The sequence below is a fragment of the Pristiophorus japonicus genome, chromosome 7 (genome assembly GCF_044704955.1).
Source record: "Pristiophorus japonicus isolate sPriJap1 chromosome 7, sPriJap1.hap1, whole genome shotgun sequence".
In the NCBI taxonomy this organism is placed as follows: Eukaryota; Metazoa; Chordata; class Chondrichthyes; family Pristiophoridae; genus Pristiophorus; species Pristiophorus japonicus.
The window spans coordinates 134,054,481-134,071,799 of record NC_091983.1 but is presented as its reverse complement, the minus strand read 5'-3'; positions in this window follow the sequence as shown (position 1 = coordinate 134,071,799).

Genomic DNA, 17,319 nt, shown 5'->3' with positions numbered 1-17,319 from the left:
GCGTTACGTTCGGCACCTCGCACACATCTCGCCGACAATATCGCTCGCCGAAAAAACCACTGTGAAAAAGTTGCTTCCACCTGAACTAATCACAGTGGTTTTGATGCCATTTTTAAATCGCAGGTCACATCATTTAAAAGGCTGCTCTGCTTCAACTTCGGGAGAGTTTGGATGTACTCTGGAGGTCGTTTAAGGTGATGTGATATCTGAACAAACATCTTATCATACTGTGGACGATTGGAATTTACTTTAGGTGTCTTAATGGGGGCATTTATTGTTTGTGAACAATTGCTGTAATACTGATAGCTATTGGAATGGGGCCTGTCATTTCTCAGCCTGTCTTGATGAGACTAGAGATGGCAGAAGGTACATTCGACAGCATTGTGTGCCCAATCTAAGAAGTGCTAGATTGATGAGGAGGACCAGACGTTACACCCTCCGCACTTACAGGGAGAAGCAGTCTTACCTCAACTTGTCCGTCACCACCTGCCTTAGGAGACTGCGCTTCCACAAGGAGGTTATCAGTGAGATATGCCAGCTCATCAGGGGAGATGTGCAGCCTGCCAGCACCATCAGGACTGCACTGTCCATCAAGGTCAAGGTCACCGCGGCACATTCGTTCTACGCGTCAAGTTCCTTTCAGGCCTCAGCTGGCGACATTTGCGATATATCTCAGCATGCCACACATTGCTGCATTATACAGGTCACTGAAGCCCAGTACACACACAGGATTGACTTTATCTGCTTCCCTATGACCAGGGAGACTCAGACTGAGAGGGCTTTAGGATTCTACCGAATTGCTAACTTCCCCAAGGTTCAACGAGCAATAGACTGTATGCATATCGCGATGCGGGCACCTTTTCAGGATGTAGAAGTTTTTAGGAGCCACAAGGGATTCCACTCCCAAAATGTGCAACTCGTTGTGGACCACCAGCAAATAATTATGGCAGTGAATGCCAAATTTCCGGGCAGCATCCATGATGCTCACATCCTGCATGAGAGCGCTGTATCTGGCATGTTTACCAGTCAGCCACAAGGTCAATGCTGGATGCTTGGTAACAAAGGATATGGCCTCGCCATCTGGCTGATGAGCCTCCTGCGTAACACCCACACCGAAGCCGAGAAGCGATAAAATGAGAGCCACAGATCCACTCGTAATATCATCGAGAAAACTATTGGAGTGCTTAAGCAGCGCTTTAGCTGCCTTACCACTCAGGAGGTGAGCTCCAATACAGGTAGCTCAATTTGTGGTGGTGTTCTCTATGCTGCACAACTTGGCTATCAGGAGGGGACAAGAAATGCCAGAAGGGACTGACAGTCCACCTCAAGACAGAGAGGAAGAGGAGGACAAGGAGGTGGACGCTGACATCGGGCCAGACAATCAGGCTGAAGCTGAAACGATGCCCCCACCCCACTCTAGACTGCAGGAAAGGGCCCGTGGTGGCTACATAGCTGCAAGTCTCTTATTTCAGCAGCTCATAAATGAGTGCTTTGCTTGAAAGAATGTTGTTGTTATTTACAAAGCTGCAACATTGCTGGATATGCGGGTCATACATCAATGGTATGCATCACCTTGGAAACATTTACAGTTTAAGTTGATTCAAGTTAAGTGTAGTTATATCCTTTCATGTTAAGAAATCACCAGTGTGTAACGGTGCAGCTATCTGAGACAACAAGGTTATGTTAAATAAAAAACATTTAATCCGATCATTTGTGTGAAATCATAATTATAACTTTAAAAAACATCCCACCCCATCCCCGTCCCATCCCACAACAAATTTATCACCATTACAATGGTTCCCATTTCTAGCAACACAGAACTCAAATGCAAACCAACTAGGTAGCCCCCTCACCCCTTGCCCAGACCCTCCAACCAAAATAGCACCAACAATCTAAAAATATGCCCAAGACAACACCGGCGGCCAAGCACCTCACTTTCCTTCACCCACCTATTCTCCTCCCCACCTCTACCCCTTCCCCTTCCTCTCCTGACTCCAAGCCGTCTGGCCGAGGAGCTCCTCAGGCGTAATTTCATTGGGGGGGATGACGGTAGAACCGCTGCTTGGACGGATATGGGAGAGGACGGTCCCGAGGTGGGAACGTCCTCCGGGCCAGAAGCAAGATCTTCCTACTGGCTCTCATGTGTCATTGGCAATGGGAGTATGGCACCTTGCGGGAGTACTGGGAGTCCTCTACCATCAGTGTTCCTGGCTATCAGCTCCAGGGCCTCCGCCATCCGCGACAGGTACTCCGTCATGGTGGTGGACATGCTGGCCAGCTAGAGGGATATGCCCCCCATTGTCTGTTGGATCTGCTGACCTATGTCAACACTCCATCTGGACAAGTACACCATGTCCCCGCTCAGATCTGCTTGTGGAGCAGACCTGTCGTGTCGAACCAATCTCTGCTTGGTCAGCGCCGTCCTGGAGACACCTGGGGTGCCTAGTGGCAAGGTGCTTGGGCCCGATACCTCCACGGTGGATGTGGCAATGGCTGCAGGAGCACTAGATGTCAACAGTGTCGAATGGATTACAGAGGTTGGGGATGCAGGCTCCTCGAAGTCGGCACTGTCGTCCATTAAGAAGGAACCCAGCAGATGCACGGGCGAGAATCGGTGCTCCTCAGCACCAGATTGAGAATTGTCCGGCGAGTCCGTCCCCGCGCCCCCACCTTCTGGACTCGGTGTTTTTGCATGGGGCCGTGCTGCTGGCTGAGCTGCAAAACATAAATTAGGTTATTAGAGAAGATGAGGGGGGGGGGGCGGCTCGGGTCACAAGGTGATTCCAGCGCTACACACAGCATATGCACGACAAAAGCATCACAGACATCACATTTCACGACCATCACCAAATTCTGATTTGCAATGATTCTCATGAGGATATCATTATTTAGTGAAGAATTTTATGATTCATCTATCATATAATATTGGTCGGATATGAGTGGGTGTGGCATCTATTGACTTTACACCACGCAATGGTGTATACTTTACTCACGTGGCATCACATCAGGTTGTGCTGCTGCTTGCGTGGCCGACCAGGGGTGGCTCTCCACTAGTGCCAGCACCCGCTTCTTGATGTCGGTGAGGTCGATGATGAACTGGTGACCACCCCCCACCCATTTGCCTCTGCTCGGCCCGATTCTTGGAGAGCTTCTTCTGTAAAAGGTAACAACAGCACGATATGGCATGAGATCATTGCGTGATATCATTGTCAGGTACTGTCACAGAGACTGACACAACACATAACCGACAGATGTAATCATGACTATAATGAACATTATAATTCTTTACCTAAAGACGTACACCACGACCGCAGGCTTTGAGTAAAACATTCCTGGTATAAGTGCAAGACATCACATCTGATTTTAATCACTCATTACACTTACAATTCCATTTATCTAAATATATAAGTACATGTAAATAAATGTAATACTTACTCCAGCGGATCTATCATAGCGGTCGTTCCATCGCTTGCGGCATTGGTTGCCCTCACGCAACTCGTTGGTTGCCAACAAAACCAACTCTGCTATCTCGGCCCATATCTTCTCGTGGGCCTTTGGGGTGGGCTTCCCATACCCTCCCTGGGTCAATTGACCCCAGCGTGACTCGACCTCCTGCATGAGGGAGGCATTTGCCTCGCCTGAGAACCTCCTCATTCTTTTATGTCCACCCAATTGTTCCTCTCCCACGTCACTGCTTTCGCCAGCATCAGTCTCCACAGCATGCTGGATCACTTCCTCCATCCCTTCTATGTTATATATTTGTTCGAAAAAACTCGGTGCCAACTACCTTCTTTGTGCTTAATAGGCTTTTTGTTGCTGGTGAATCTCCCTCCTACCTCTCACAACAGCCAAACAAGTACACCTCACACCCACATATGCTTTCAGTCCCTCTCTGCTCCCTCTCTCTCTGTCTCCTCTTCTGGACATGTAATGATGACCCCTGACCTCCTGAAACATGGGAAACGAGCATTGCCATGTCGTTGCTATGGTCGGCGACACTTTATGGCAGAAGGTCAAAAAAATTTAACGCTAACGCCCATTTCAGATCGCTCGCCGTAACGCCCATTTTCAAAAATGGAAAGTTAGGGTTTTGAAAATGGGTGATAATCCGGCGATCTCAAAACCCATATTTACTGCCCATGCTGGAAATAACACCCATTTGTGGCCGATCTGCACAAAAGTGCAAAGTCTAGCCCTAATGTTGCCAAAAAGAGCAGTAAGCATAAGGATTGGGAGGATTTTAGAATTCTGCAAAGGAGGACCAAGAAATTGATAAACAAAGGAAAAATAGAATATGAGAGTAAACTAGCAAGAGATATAAAAACAGCCTGCAAAAGCCTTTATAGGTGTGTAAAAAAGAAAAGATTAGTGAAAGTTTACTGCTCTGGTTGCCTCTTGCAATGATGTCAACCTCTTTTGAATCTTTTGAATATATCATTTTCACTTTCAGCAATCAATAAAAATCTATAATGATAGTGGATGGTGCAGCCAATTTATAAAACAGTTATGATTTGTACTGGCTAACACAAAGGAAAAGCATAGTGATAGCACTTCTTGAAGATTATACAGTACACTTGAGGCCAAGTCATCACCAAGGGTATTATAGTGTACATCTGGGGCAGACTTGATGAAAACCTCAGCATAGCACTTGCCCCAAATGTGTAATTTAATGAGGGTAGAAGTGAGATTGCCAATTAGTCCTGAATAATTTGATTTTAATAGCTTCAGATTGCAGTGAGTGCAGGTTTACCCTGCAGCTTGCCAAACAAACCTACAATTTTCCATCACTGGAGAATATGGCTTTTGTAGAATGCTGAAGATGCTGATTGCAACAAGCAATCCAACTCCTTCAGCAGCTTATCTGATCTCTTTGATTGTGTACCAAGCTTATTCTTTGTGTAACAGTTAGACAGTCGCTGCTTTATTAGTCGTAAATCAGATTTCATTTCGCAAAAGAAAAAACTGTAAAAACTGTTGAACCCAATAAATATATTTTATTTGTGAAACTGTTACAGGACATTGACAGGTACAATGACAAGTCAGCTAACCCCAATGTGCATGCATCGATAGATTTTACACAATTGTGGTCACTTTTTCCAATGGATGGGAAATTCTTCTGGACCTCCGGACCTTTCAACCCCACCCAAATTCAAGATATACACTCTCCACATGCAACGCTAAATGTTGGAAATGCAAATTCTTAAAATATACCGCAGCAGTAACTCGAAATAATAACAGCAGATAGAAATTGCATGTCAAAATGTTCCTGCACTTCCCAGCAGGCACTATGCTTGAAGACACATTGGGTCAGAGATTGGGCTACAATATTCCAGTGCCGATGCTTCAATCTGCCTTCCATTTGTGAGCGTGGGTCCCCAGTAAGAACATGTGATCAGTGAATTTACCCCATCATCTCCATTTAGAGGAAGTAGCATTGAATGCTGCTGCAGCTGCTCAGCATTTGTGGCCACCTGGCCAATACTATCAATACCCATCGACCAACTTACGACAAGATCAGTGAAAGACAATAGCAAATCATAATAATTTAAATAAATAACTAAAGAGCACTGGCAGCCTTTGAAATTAAAAGAAATAAAAGGAAATTCTTTGTAAAAACGAGTGCTGGAAATACACAGCAGATCTGTCAGCATCTGAAAAGAGAAAAGGCGTGTTAAGGTTCTGATGGAGGTCCTACTCCAATAACCTGAACCTACTGGGTCAATATTAACTCCTCCATGATGGGCGGGAGGGGGGTCGGGGAGTTAAAAATTAATACTGAGGAAGTATATCCTCAACCCACTGTGTATGGAATCGGTATGGGTGGAGCTGCAGAATACCAAAGGGCAGAAACACTAGTGGGAGTTGTGTACAGACCACCAAACAGTAGTAGTGAGGTTGGGGACAGCATCAAACAAGAAATTAGGGATGTGTGCAATAAAGGTACAGCAGTTAACATGGGCGACTTTAATACAAATATAGATTGGGCTAACCAAACTAGTAGCAATAAGGTGGAGGAGGATTTCCTGGAGTGTATTAGGGATGGGTTCAGACAGGTTAGATACAGGAAGAATGTTCCCAATGTTGGGGAAGTCCAGAACCAGGGGTCACAGTCTAAGGATAAGGGGTAAGCCATTTAGGACCGAGATGAGGAGGAATTTCTTCACCCAGAGAGTGGTGAACCTGTGGAATTCTCTACCACAGAAAGTTGTTGAGGCCAATTCACTAAATATATTCAAAAAGGAGTTAGATGAAGTCCTTACTACTAGGGGGATCAAGGGGTATGGCGAGAAAGCAGGAATGGGGTACTGAAGTTGCATGTTCAGCCATGAACTCATTGAATGGCGGTGCAGGCTGGAAGGGCCGAATGGCCTACTCCTGCACCTATTTTCTATGTTTCTATGTTTCTATGGATGGTTTTCTGGACCAATATGTCGAGGAACCAACTAGAGGGCTGGCCATCCTGGAATGGGTGATGTGTAATGAGAAAGGACCAATTAGCAATCTTGTGCGAGGCCCCTTGGAGAAGAGTGACCATAATATGGTAGAATTCTTTATTAAGGTGGAGAGTGACACAGTTAATTCAGAGACTAGGGTCCTGAACTTAAAGAAAGGTAACTTTGATGGTATGAGATGTGAATTGGTTAGAATAGACTGGCAAATTATATTAAAAGTGTTGATGGTGGATAGGCAATGGCAAACATTTAAAGATCACATGGATGAAATTCAACATTTGTACATCCCTGTCTGAAGTAAAAATAAAATGGGGAAGGAGGGTCAACCGTGGCTCACAAGGGAAATTAAGGATAGTGTTAAATCCAAGTAAGAGGCATCTAAATTGGCCAGAAAAAGCAGCAAACCTGAGGACTGGGAGAAATTTAGAATTCAGCAGAGGAGGACAAAGGATTTAATTAGGAGGGGGAAAATAGAGTATGAGAGGAAGCTTGCCGGGAACATAAAAACTGATTGCAAAAGCTTCTATAGATATGTAAAGAGAAAAAGATTAGTGAAGACCAACGTAGATCCCTTGCACTTAGATTCAAGTGAATTTATAATGGGGAACAAAGAAATGGCAAACCAGTTGAACAAATACTTAGGTTCTGTCTTCACGAAGGAAGACACAAATAACCTTCCGGAAGTACGAGGAGACCAAGTGTCTAGTGAGAAGGAGGAACTGAAGGATATCCTTATTAGGTGGGAAATTGTGTTAGGGAAATTGATGGGATTGAAGACCGATAAATCCCTGGAGCCTGATAGTCTGCATCCCAGAGTACGTAAGGAAGTGGCCCTAGAAATAGTGGATGCATTGGTGATCATTTTCCAACAGTCTATCGACTCTGGATCAGTTCCTATGGACTGGAGGGTAGCTAAAGTAACACCACTTTTTAAAAAAGGAGGGAGAGAGAAAACAAGTAATTATAGCCTGACATCAGTAGTGGGGAAAATGTTGGAATCAAGCATTAAGGATGAAATAGCATCGCATTTGGAAAGCAGTGACAGGATCGGTCCAAGTCAGCATGGATTTATGAAAGGGAAATCATGCTTGACAAATCTTCTGGAATTTTTTGAGCATGTAACTAGAAGATTTGACAAGGGAGAACCAGTGGATGTGGTGTATTTGGACTTTCAAAAGGCTTTTGTCAAGGTCCCACGTAAGAGATTGGTGTGCAAAATTAAAGCACATGGTATTGGGGATAATGTACTGATGTGGATAGAGAACTGGTTGGCAGACAGGAAGCAGAGAGTCGGGATAAACGGGTCCTTTTCAGTAAGGCAGGCAGTGACTAGTGGGGTGCCGCAGGGCTCAGTGCTGGGATCCCAGCTATTTACAATATACATGAATGATTTGGATGAAGGAATGAGTGTAATATCTCCAAGTTTGCAGATGACACTAAACTGGTTGGCAGTGTGAGCTGTGAGGAGGATGCTAAGAGGCTACAGGTGACTTGGACAGGTTAGGTGAGTGGGCAAATGCATGGCAGGTGCAGTATAATGTGGATAAATGTGAGGTTATCCACTTTGGGGGCAAAAATACGAAGGCAGAATATTATCTGAATGGCGGCAGATTAGGAAAAGGGGAGGTGCAACGAGACCTGGGTGTCATGGTACATCAGTCATTGAAAGTTGGCATGCAGGTACAGCAGGCGGTGAAGAAGGCAAATGGCATGTTGGCCTTCATAGCAAGGGGTTTTGCGTATAGGAGCAGGGAGGTCTTACTGCAGTTGTACAGGGCCTTGGTGAGGCCTCATCTGGAATATTGTGTTCAGTTTTGGTCTCCTAATCTGAGGAAGGACGTTCTTGTTATTGAGGGAGTGCAGCGAAGGTTCACCAGACTGATTCGTGGGATGGCAGGACTGACATATGAGGAGAGACTGGATCGACTGGGCATTTATGCACTTGAATTTAGAAGGATTAGAGGGGATCTCATAGAAACATATAAATTTCTGACGGGACGGGACTGGTTCGATGCAGGAAGAATGTTCCCGATGTTGGGGAAGTCCAGATGCAGGGGACACAGTCTAAGGATAAAGGGTAAGCCATTTAGGACTGAGATGAGGAGAAACTTCTTCACTCAGAGTGTTGTTAACCTGTGCAATTCCCTACCAGAGTTGTTGATGCCACTTCATTGGATATATTCAAAAGGGAGTTAGATATGGCCCTTACGGCTAACGGGATCAAGGGATATGGAGAGAAAGCAGGAAAGAGGTACTGAGGTGAATGATCAGCCATGATCTTATTGAATGGTCGTACAGGCTCGAAGGGCCAAATGGCCTACTCCTGCACCTATTTTCTATGTTTCTATGTATGCCCTGCCACCATTTTTGCGGCAGTGGATTGTGTGGCATATGTGTGTCAGGCTGTGGAAAGATAGGACATTTTATTATAATATTTAAATCAGTGCAGTTGGGAGCCTGATTTAAATTTAATAGTTGCTGGTTGAGTTTTCCCAGGGCTCAGGAAATCCGACCGCTAAATGGAGATGGGAGCAGCTGGCTCCAGCAGGTAAGTGCTTTTTAGAGCTCTCCTAGTGGACCAGGAGGAGCAGAAGTGCTCCCCTCAGCCCCTCAAGCAAATCTTAGGCCTCCCTGCTGCCGATCACGGCTTCTCCACACTGCCTGGAATCAGCCAACCACCCCTCCCCAACCCCCGCACTCGTTCCACCACTGACCCCCCTCCCACTATCTATCTCTCCCAATTTCTGGGCTCCAACTACTCCCCCATCCACAAACGTCTCTGGCTGTGGCCTCCTGCCATTGGCTTTCCCATCCAGCAGCTGGCCAACCTGTCAATCTAGCCGCCCGCCGGGCAGGAAACGGAAAAGTAAATTGATGATGGTGTCATGCCGTTAAATTCGGCAGGACCTTGGCAAGATTTCTGGGCTCCTCCCGCCCTGCTGCCTCTCCATAAATACCAGGGCCAATGGTTCTCTTTACAGATGCTGATGAATCTTCTGTGTATGTCCAGCATTTTGTTTCTATTTGAGTCGCCACTGCTAATAGAGGTCAGTCTCAATCAACAACTGACAGGATCATCAGGGAGTTTCTTGATTGTATTGACTTCTTAACAAAGACACTAATTGTCCTGCTAATCAACCAGATTTGCAATAATGCTGAACAAAATGCTTGAGTTCAGAAACTAAAATCATATGATGGACAGCATCAAGCAAATGCTTTTTTATTCAACTAATCTAATCAGATTAAATTAGATAAATTAAACTTTAGCTTGACGGTCACTGGGCTAGGAAAGAGGCCAAATTGGCCGTGGTTCCTGTTCCTGCTACCTAATGCCATCTGATGGAAAGTTCAAGCTAAAATGTTGGATGAAAAGTGTTTGACTAAGGCATTTCCAACAATTGAATAGACCACCAATGCATCACACATGAAGAATGACCATTTGGGCCTCTGACACCTGTGGAACCGTACATTGGCCTGAGTCCGTGTCAAAAAAGCAACAAGAAAATCAGTAATTGACTAATGGAACTGCATTCAGAGACAACTTCCCAAGAAGCGAAATTATTACTAGAGGACCTGCATGAACAGAATCTGTAGATGAAAGAGTTAAAGATTAGGAGGCATATTAAATAATTGTGAGGATCAAAGGAAGTTATAAGGGCAAATTGTAAAGGTGGTGGAATGGGCAAAAAAATGGTAGATCAAGTTCAGTAAATGTGAGGTAGTACATTTTGGTAAGAATTATACTTTGAATGAGGGAAGCTTGGGTGAAGTGGAAGAGCAGAGGGATTGAGAGTTCAGTTTTACAAGACATTAAGTAGCACATTAAGTGGATAATGTCATAAAAAAGTTAATGGAATACTGGGTTTTATGGCCAGAGGTATAATATATAAAAGTCGAATTGTAATGATGAATCTATATAAAACCTTAGTGAAACAACCATTGTACAATTGTACTGTGTGCAGTTTTGGACTCCACAATATAGGATGGCTGCTGAGACAATAGCGAGTACAGCACAGATTCACTGGAATGCTACCTGGAATGAGGAAGCACAAATATGAAGAAAGACTTTAAAAATTGGGGCTGGTTTCATTAGAATAGATTAAGAGGTGATTTGATAGAGGTGTTTGAAAGGGAAGAGATGGGAAAGAGGAGATGAAACATGTGTCTAGAATCAGGGGACGTGGATATAAGATTAAATTTAAGAGATTTAAAACAGAGAGCAAGAGAACTATTTGTACACAGACGGTTGTGAAGCTGTGGATTGCATTATTGGAGTGAGTGATTGAAGCAGTGATCATGACCGGGAATTTCCTTGGATCTGCTCCTGTTCTGCTGCTGTAGCTTCACTGGAAGTGTTGTAGAAACCCCATTTATGTGCATAAATGGGATGTCCATTGCACTTCTGGCAAAGTTACGGCAGAAGAGCAGGAACAGCTCATAGGAAATTCCAGGCCTTTGTCAACGCCTGTGTGACCAGAGCCATAATGTGGTTGACATCCAGCACTGATCCACAGGCTCCTATTTTAACCTGCTTTTCTGAGCAGGCCAAAGGAACAGGTGCCAGAAACGGTTAGGATCTTCCTGTAGATATATGGTTCCAGGTCCAATGACTTTTAACTGCAGGCCTGAGTGGGGAAGTAGCCCAGCTAGTGGGAAGAGGAGTCAGGGCCAGAAGAGGCCCAAAAGGATGAGTCTTTTAACTTTTTTTGACTTTTTCCGTGGATCCAGGAAGAGTGGGAGTACTCTCCCCACAGGCAAAGTTTAGGTCTCCTCTGTGCTATGCACCACCCACCCCCTGCCAAACAGATCACCTTACCTGAGTGCTGGGTACCGATCCTTGGTGCACTTAGGCCACCTGACACTAGGCTCCCACTGGCCAGCTGCCACTTCCCAGCTGTTCCAGGGGCATACAGATGAGGCTCAGCTGAGGTCAGGGGTTTTTCCTCTAGCCTTGGCCCTGTTTTTGCCCTGAATTAATACCGAGGCTATAGATTGCAACACGGTGCAATCAAAACGTCCCATACTGTTACCATCATATATTTAACAAAGTTAATTTCTATTAAAAAAAGAGGGAATATAAAACAGATTAATCTATACCTCTAGCAGACTCAAATGGGAAAGCCAATATTAGATTTCAAATTTTGCATTAGAGCACAGTTGGAATGTTAATATTATGACATCTGAATAATTCATCTCATAATACTGATAATTTGTAGAACTGACTCGGCTATTTTATTTATTTTTTGAAAATGTTTTATTTTTAGCTAGTCACTCACCATTTTTTATGAAAACATATTTGAAGGAAAATGTTTTAAATTAACATGAAAATATGCATTTAAAACAAAAGAGAGAGTGATGCAGCTTGTTAGAGTACAGCAGCCCAGATAGCCCAGAATTAATTAAGAACAGTCAGCACAGATTTGTTAAGGGAAGATCGTGTTTGATTAACCTGATTGAATTTTTTGAGGAGGTAACCAGGAGGGTGGATGAGGGTACTGCGTATGATGTAATGTATATGGACTTTAGCAAAGCTTTTGATAAGGTCCCACATGGTAGACTGGTTACGAAGGTAAAAGCCCATGGTATCAAGGGCAAAGTGGCAAGTTGGATCCAAAATTTGCTTAGTGGTAGGAAGCAAAGGATAATGGTTGATGGATGTTTTTGTGATTGGAAGGATGTTTCCAGTGAGGTTCCGCAGGGCTCAGTACTGAGTCACTTGCTTTTTGTGGTAATACATCAATGATCGAGATTTGAATATAGGGGGTATGATTAAGAAGTTTGCAGATGACACTAAAATTGGCTGTGTGGTTGATAATGAAGAGAGAAAGTCATGGACTGCAGGAGGATATCAATCTACTGGTCAGGTGGGCAGAACAGTGGCAAATGGAATTTAATTCAGAGATGTGTGAGATAATGCACTTGGGGAGGGCTAATAAGGAAAGAGTATAGACATTAAACGGTAGGCCACTTAGAAGTGTAGATGAACAAAGGGACTTTGGAGTGCTTGTCCACAGATTCCTGGAAATAGCAGGCCAGGTGGATAGAAACTTAGAAACATAGAAAATAGGTGCAGGAGTAGGCCATTCGGCCCTTCGAGCCTGCATCACCATTCAATAAGATCATGGCTGATCATTCACCTCAGCACCCCTTTCCTGCTTTCTCTCCATACCCCTTGATCCCTTTAGCCATAAGGGCCATATCTAACTCCCTCTTGAATATAACTAACGAACTGGCATCAACAACTCTCTGCAGTAGAGAATTCCACGGGTTCACAATTCTCTGAGTGAAAAAGTTTCTCCTCATCTTGGTCCTAAATGGCTTACCCCTTATCCTTAGACTGTGATCCCTGGTTCTGGACTTCCCCAACATCGGGAATATTCTTCCTGCATCTAACCTGTCCAGTCCAGGATAAGGTGGTTAAGAAGGCATACGGAATGCTTACCTTTATTGGCCAAGACATAGAATATAAGAGCAGGGAGATTATGCTTAAATTGTATAATATACTGGTTAGGCCACAGTTGGAGTATTGCGTGCAGTTCTGGTCGCCATATTATAGGAAGGACGTGATTGCACTGGAGAGGGTGCAGAGGAGATTTACTGGGATGCTGCCTGGAATGGAGAATCTTAGCTATGAGGACAGATTGGATAGACTTAGTTTGTTCTCCTTGGAACAGAGGAGGCTGAGGGGAAACCTCATTGAGGTGTATAAAATTTTGAGGGGCCTGGATATAGTCAATAGCAAGGGCCTATTTCCCTTAGTGGAGGGGTCAATTACGAGGGGACATAGGTTTAAGGTGGTTGGTGGAAGGTTTAGAGAGGATTTGAGGAGAAACTTCTTCATGCAGAGGGTATTGGGGGTCTGGAACTCACTGCCTGGAAAGGTGGTAGAGGCAGAAACCCTCACCACATTTAAAAGGTGCTTGGATGGGCACTTGAAGTGCCATAACCAGCAGGGTTACGGACCTAGAGCTGGTAACATAGAAACATAGAAAATAGATCCAGGAGTAGGCCATTCGGCCCTTCGAGCCTGCACCACCATTCAATATGATCATGGCTGATCATGCAACTTCAGTACCCCATTCCTGCTTTCTCTCCATACCCCTTGATCCCTTTAGCCATAAGGGCTACATCTAACTACTAATGAACTGGCCTCAACAACTTTCTGTGGTAGAGAATTCCACAGGTTCACAATTTTCTGAGTGAATAAGTTTCTCCTCATCTCGGTCCTAAATGGCTTACCCCTTATCCTTAGACTGTGACCCCTGGTTCTGGACTTCCCCAGCATCGGGAACATTCTTCCTGCATCTAACTTGTTCAATCCCATCAGAATTTTATATATTTCTATGAGATCCTCTCTCATTCTTCTAAATTCCAGTGAATATATGCGTAATCGATCCAATCTTTCTTCATATGTCAGTCCTGCCATCCCGGGAATCAGTCTGGTGAACCTTCACTGCACTCCCTCAATGGTAAGAATGTCCTTCCTCAGATTAGGAGACCAAAACTGTACACAATATTCAAGGTGTGGCCTCACCAAGGCTCTGTACAATTGCAGTAAGACCTCCCTGCTCCTCAAATCCTCTCGCTATGAAGGCCAACATGCCATTTGCCTTCTTCACCGCTTGCTGTACCTGCATGCCTACTTTCAATGACTGATGTACCATGACACCCAGGTCTCATTGCACCTCCCCTTTTCCTAATCTGTCACCATTCAAATAATATTCTGCCTCCCTGTTTTGGCCACCAAAGTGGATAACCTCACATTTATCTACATTATACTGCCATGCATTTGCCCACTCACCTAACCTGTCCAAGTCACCCTGCAGCCTCTTAGCATCCTCCTCACAGCTCACACTGCCACCCAGCTTAATGTCATCTGCAAACTTGGAGATATTACATTCAATTCCTTCATCCAAATCATTAATGTATATTGTAAATAGCTGGGTGCCCAGCACTGAACCTTGTGGTACCCCACTAGTCACTGCCTGCCATTCTGAAAAGGACCCATTTATTCCTACTCTTTGCTTCCTGTCTGCCAACCAGTTCTCTATCCACGTCAATACATTACCCCCAATACCATGTGCTTTAATTTTGCACACTAATCTCTTGTGTGGGACCTTGTCAAAAGCCTTTTGAAAGTCCAAATACACCACATCCACTGGTTCTCCCTTGTCCACTCTACCAGTCACATCCTCAAAAAATTCTAGAAGATTTGTCAAGCATGATTTAATGGGATTAGACTGGATAACCTCTTGTTGGCTGGCGCAGACACGATGGTAAGTACTTCAGGGAATCTAATAGTTTTGATCGCCTGGATGGGTCGGAGAGGAATGTTTTCAGATGTTTTTCCCCAATTGGCCTGGATTTATAGCTGGTTTTTTGCCTCTCCCAGGAGATCGCATGGTTCCAGGTGGGGTGGAGTGTAAAGTGTTGCGATGCATGGGGTGTCGCGATTGTATGGAGTTGGACTGGTTGGGCCGGATGCGGTTTACCTGTCCGCCATTGTACATTGTTCACAGATTTATATGTAATCTTCAGGGCTGCTGACCGAGGGCCGTGAGGCTCTATGTCGGCCGGCGTGGACACGATGGGCTGAAATGGCCTCTTTCTGCACGGTAAATTTCTATGTTTCTATGTTTCTATAGTATGAGGCTGATTCATTGCCCCGTGCGGACAGTCACAAACCTCAGCTGTGTTACAGTGAGAAGACACCAAGAGAGGCTCCCATTTGTGGGCAGGGAGGAAAAGCAAGGATGCTTTAGAAAGTTATCACCTGCTGTTGTATTCCTTCGAGCAGCTGATTCAGAGTCGCAGTGGTGGATGCTTGGGAGCCGGATATCCATTCACCATCTCGCTTTAGTTGGTCTGTGTGAACAAACAAGGAGGAACTGTGGTGATAATGTCCTTGCACAGAAAAAAAATCTGTTTATATGTGACTGAACATGGTTTTAGATAGAGAGAATCGAAGGAAAGTAGCACTCTATTTGAACTCATGAAAGTCGCTGATTGGCCTCGGAGATTATAGGAGTCAGAAAAATACAAGAGTGCAAAATGTTTGATCCAAATTCTCTAGAGTCTATCTAAACACTTCAAAAACCAAACTGCATACAGAATATGAACATTTTACAAGTGAATTTGTGTGGTTATGTACTAAATGGCTCCATTACTAGAGGGTTTTTACTGGTTGATTCTTGTTAAAATAATATATCACAGAAAACTATCTATAGTGCAGTTGCCAGAAGTTTGAGGTCAGAACTGAAAACCTTGAGGTCTCAGTTAGCATAAGCTCCATACCCTAATATGGTGATATAATAGTAAACAAAGATTGAATATAATAATGTTGTTTTCACTATACTATATTGCTGTTGTAACCTTAAGATCTAACGAAATTTAACCAAAAGTATTGATTAAGCAATTTATTTGCCTCATTGAAGCAGTAAATTTTCAGCAGTCATGAATTCCGGTTTGAGTTCAAATGTGTAGGTTCCGCATTTAATTAACTAAATAGTCTGGCACTACATGATTCACTGAGAGTGTCTAAAACCAACATTCTGTGTGGTTGTTGTGAACACTTCTGTTTGTGAATTAGAAAAATTAACCTCATGGTCAGTGTAAAGAATTTTCAATTTGCTCCAGTATCCTGCTGCAGGGAGTTGATATTGATTACTTTTTATTATTTAGTATACATAGCTCCTCATGAAAAAATGTATTTAAATATTTACTGATCACACAAATAGATCATAAAATGATACCGCTTAAAACAAACAAATGCACAGTTTACAAAAAAAGTGAGATTTGCTGTATTTGTCCCACCATTCAGTCTGCCTCACCCAAAGTAACTAACTTAAAATGGCTGCTGGATGACACACTAGCACCTTTGCAATCAATGTGCCATCAATCAGAGATGTGAAAAGTGATTATAAGGCACTGACATATCATCTGACAGCTAATTTAAGTGCAATATTTCATGAAAGGCAGACAGAATGGCAGTAATCATTGTAGATGTGTTTCCTGTGTGGTATATTTTACTACATTATTTTTTAACAATAAGGAGCTTCACACATTGGGGACTTGATGAATTTGTTACTATTGCAGCAAGTCCTGCTTGGTTAGATCCAGCATGAATTATTCCTCGCACTCCAATTTAATATTTCCTTTAACCCTCCTAGAATGATTTCTCTGTTGGTGAATACATTCACTATAGAGTATTATAGCACAGAGAAGTAATTCAAGCCGATGTTCCTGCATCAATTCTATGAAACAGCTGTGCCTTTCATCCCATTGAGCTATCCTTTCCCCATACTCTTTTAAATTTTCCTTTGTCAAATATCAATCCACTTCCCTTTTAAAATCCTTCATGGATTCTGCATCCATCACTGTTTCTGGTGGCACATTCCATATCCTAATAATCTTCTGCATGAAAAATACAGGACCTCTTCCAGTTACTCATTATTCCATCTTCCTACATCTTTAGCATTTTTATACTTTTTCAGAACAATTTTTTGTAATGATATTTTGAAGGAGAAAATTATTCTTTATTGAAAATTGAGACTATTTCCAAACCTGTCACATTTCAGTATTCAAATTAAATATGAATAAATTAACACATTTATAAATGGAGTACTTAGAAGATGTGACTGTTGTCATTAGAAATGTGACGACATACTACTGCTTCTAGAATATATTAACTCGTTGACTGTGAGTCTTTATGGGTCATTCGCTACAGCTTAAAGCCACTTTACACAGCTGTTTTCAATAGCTGGCATTTAGTATTTGTAGAGATTCAGTCATAATTACTTTTTAATGAAAAATATCATACATATTCAGCTGTTATGGAAATTATATGCCATTAGTATTTTATTGTGAA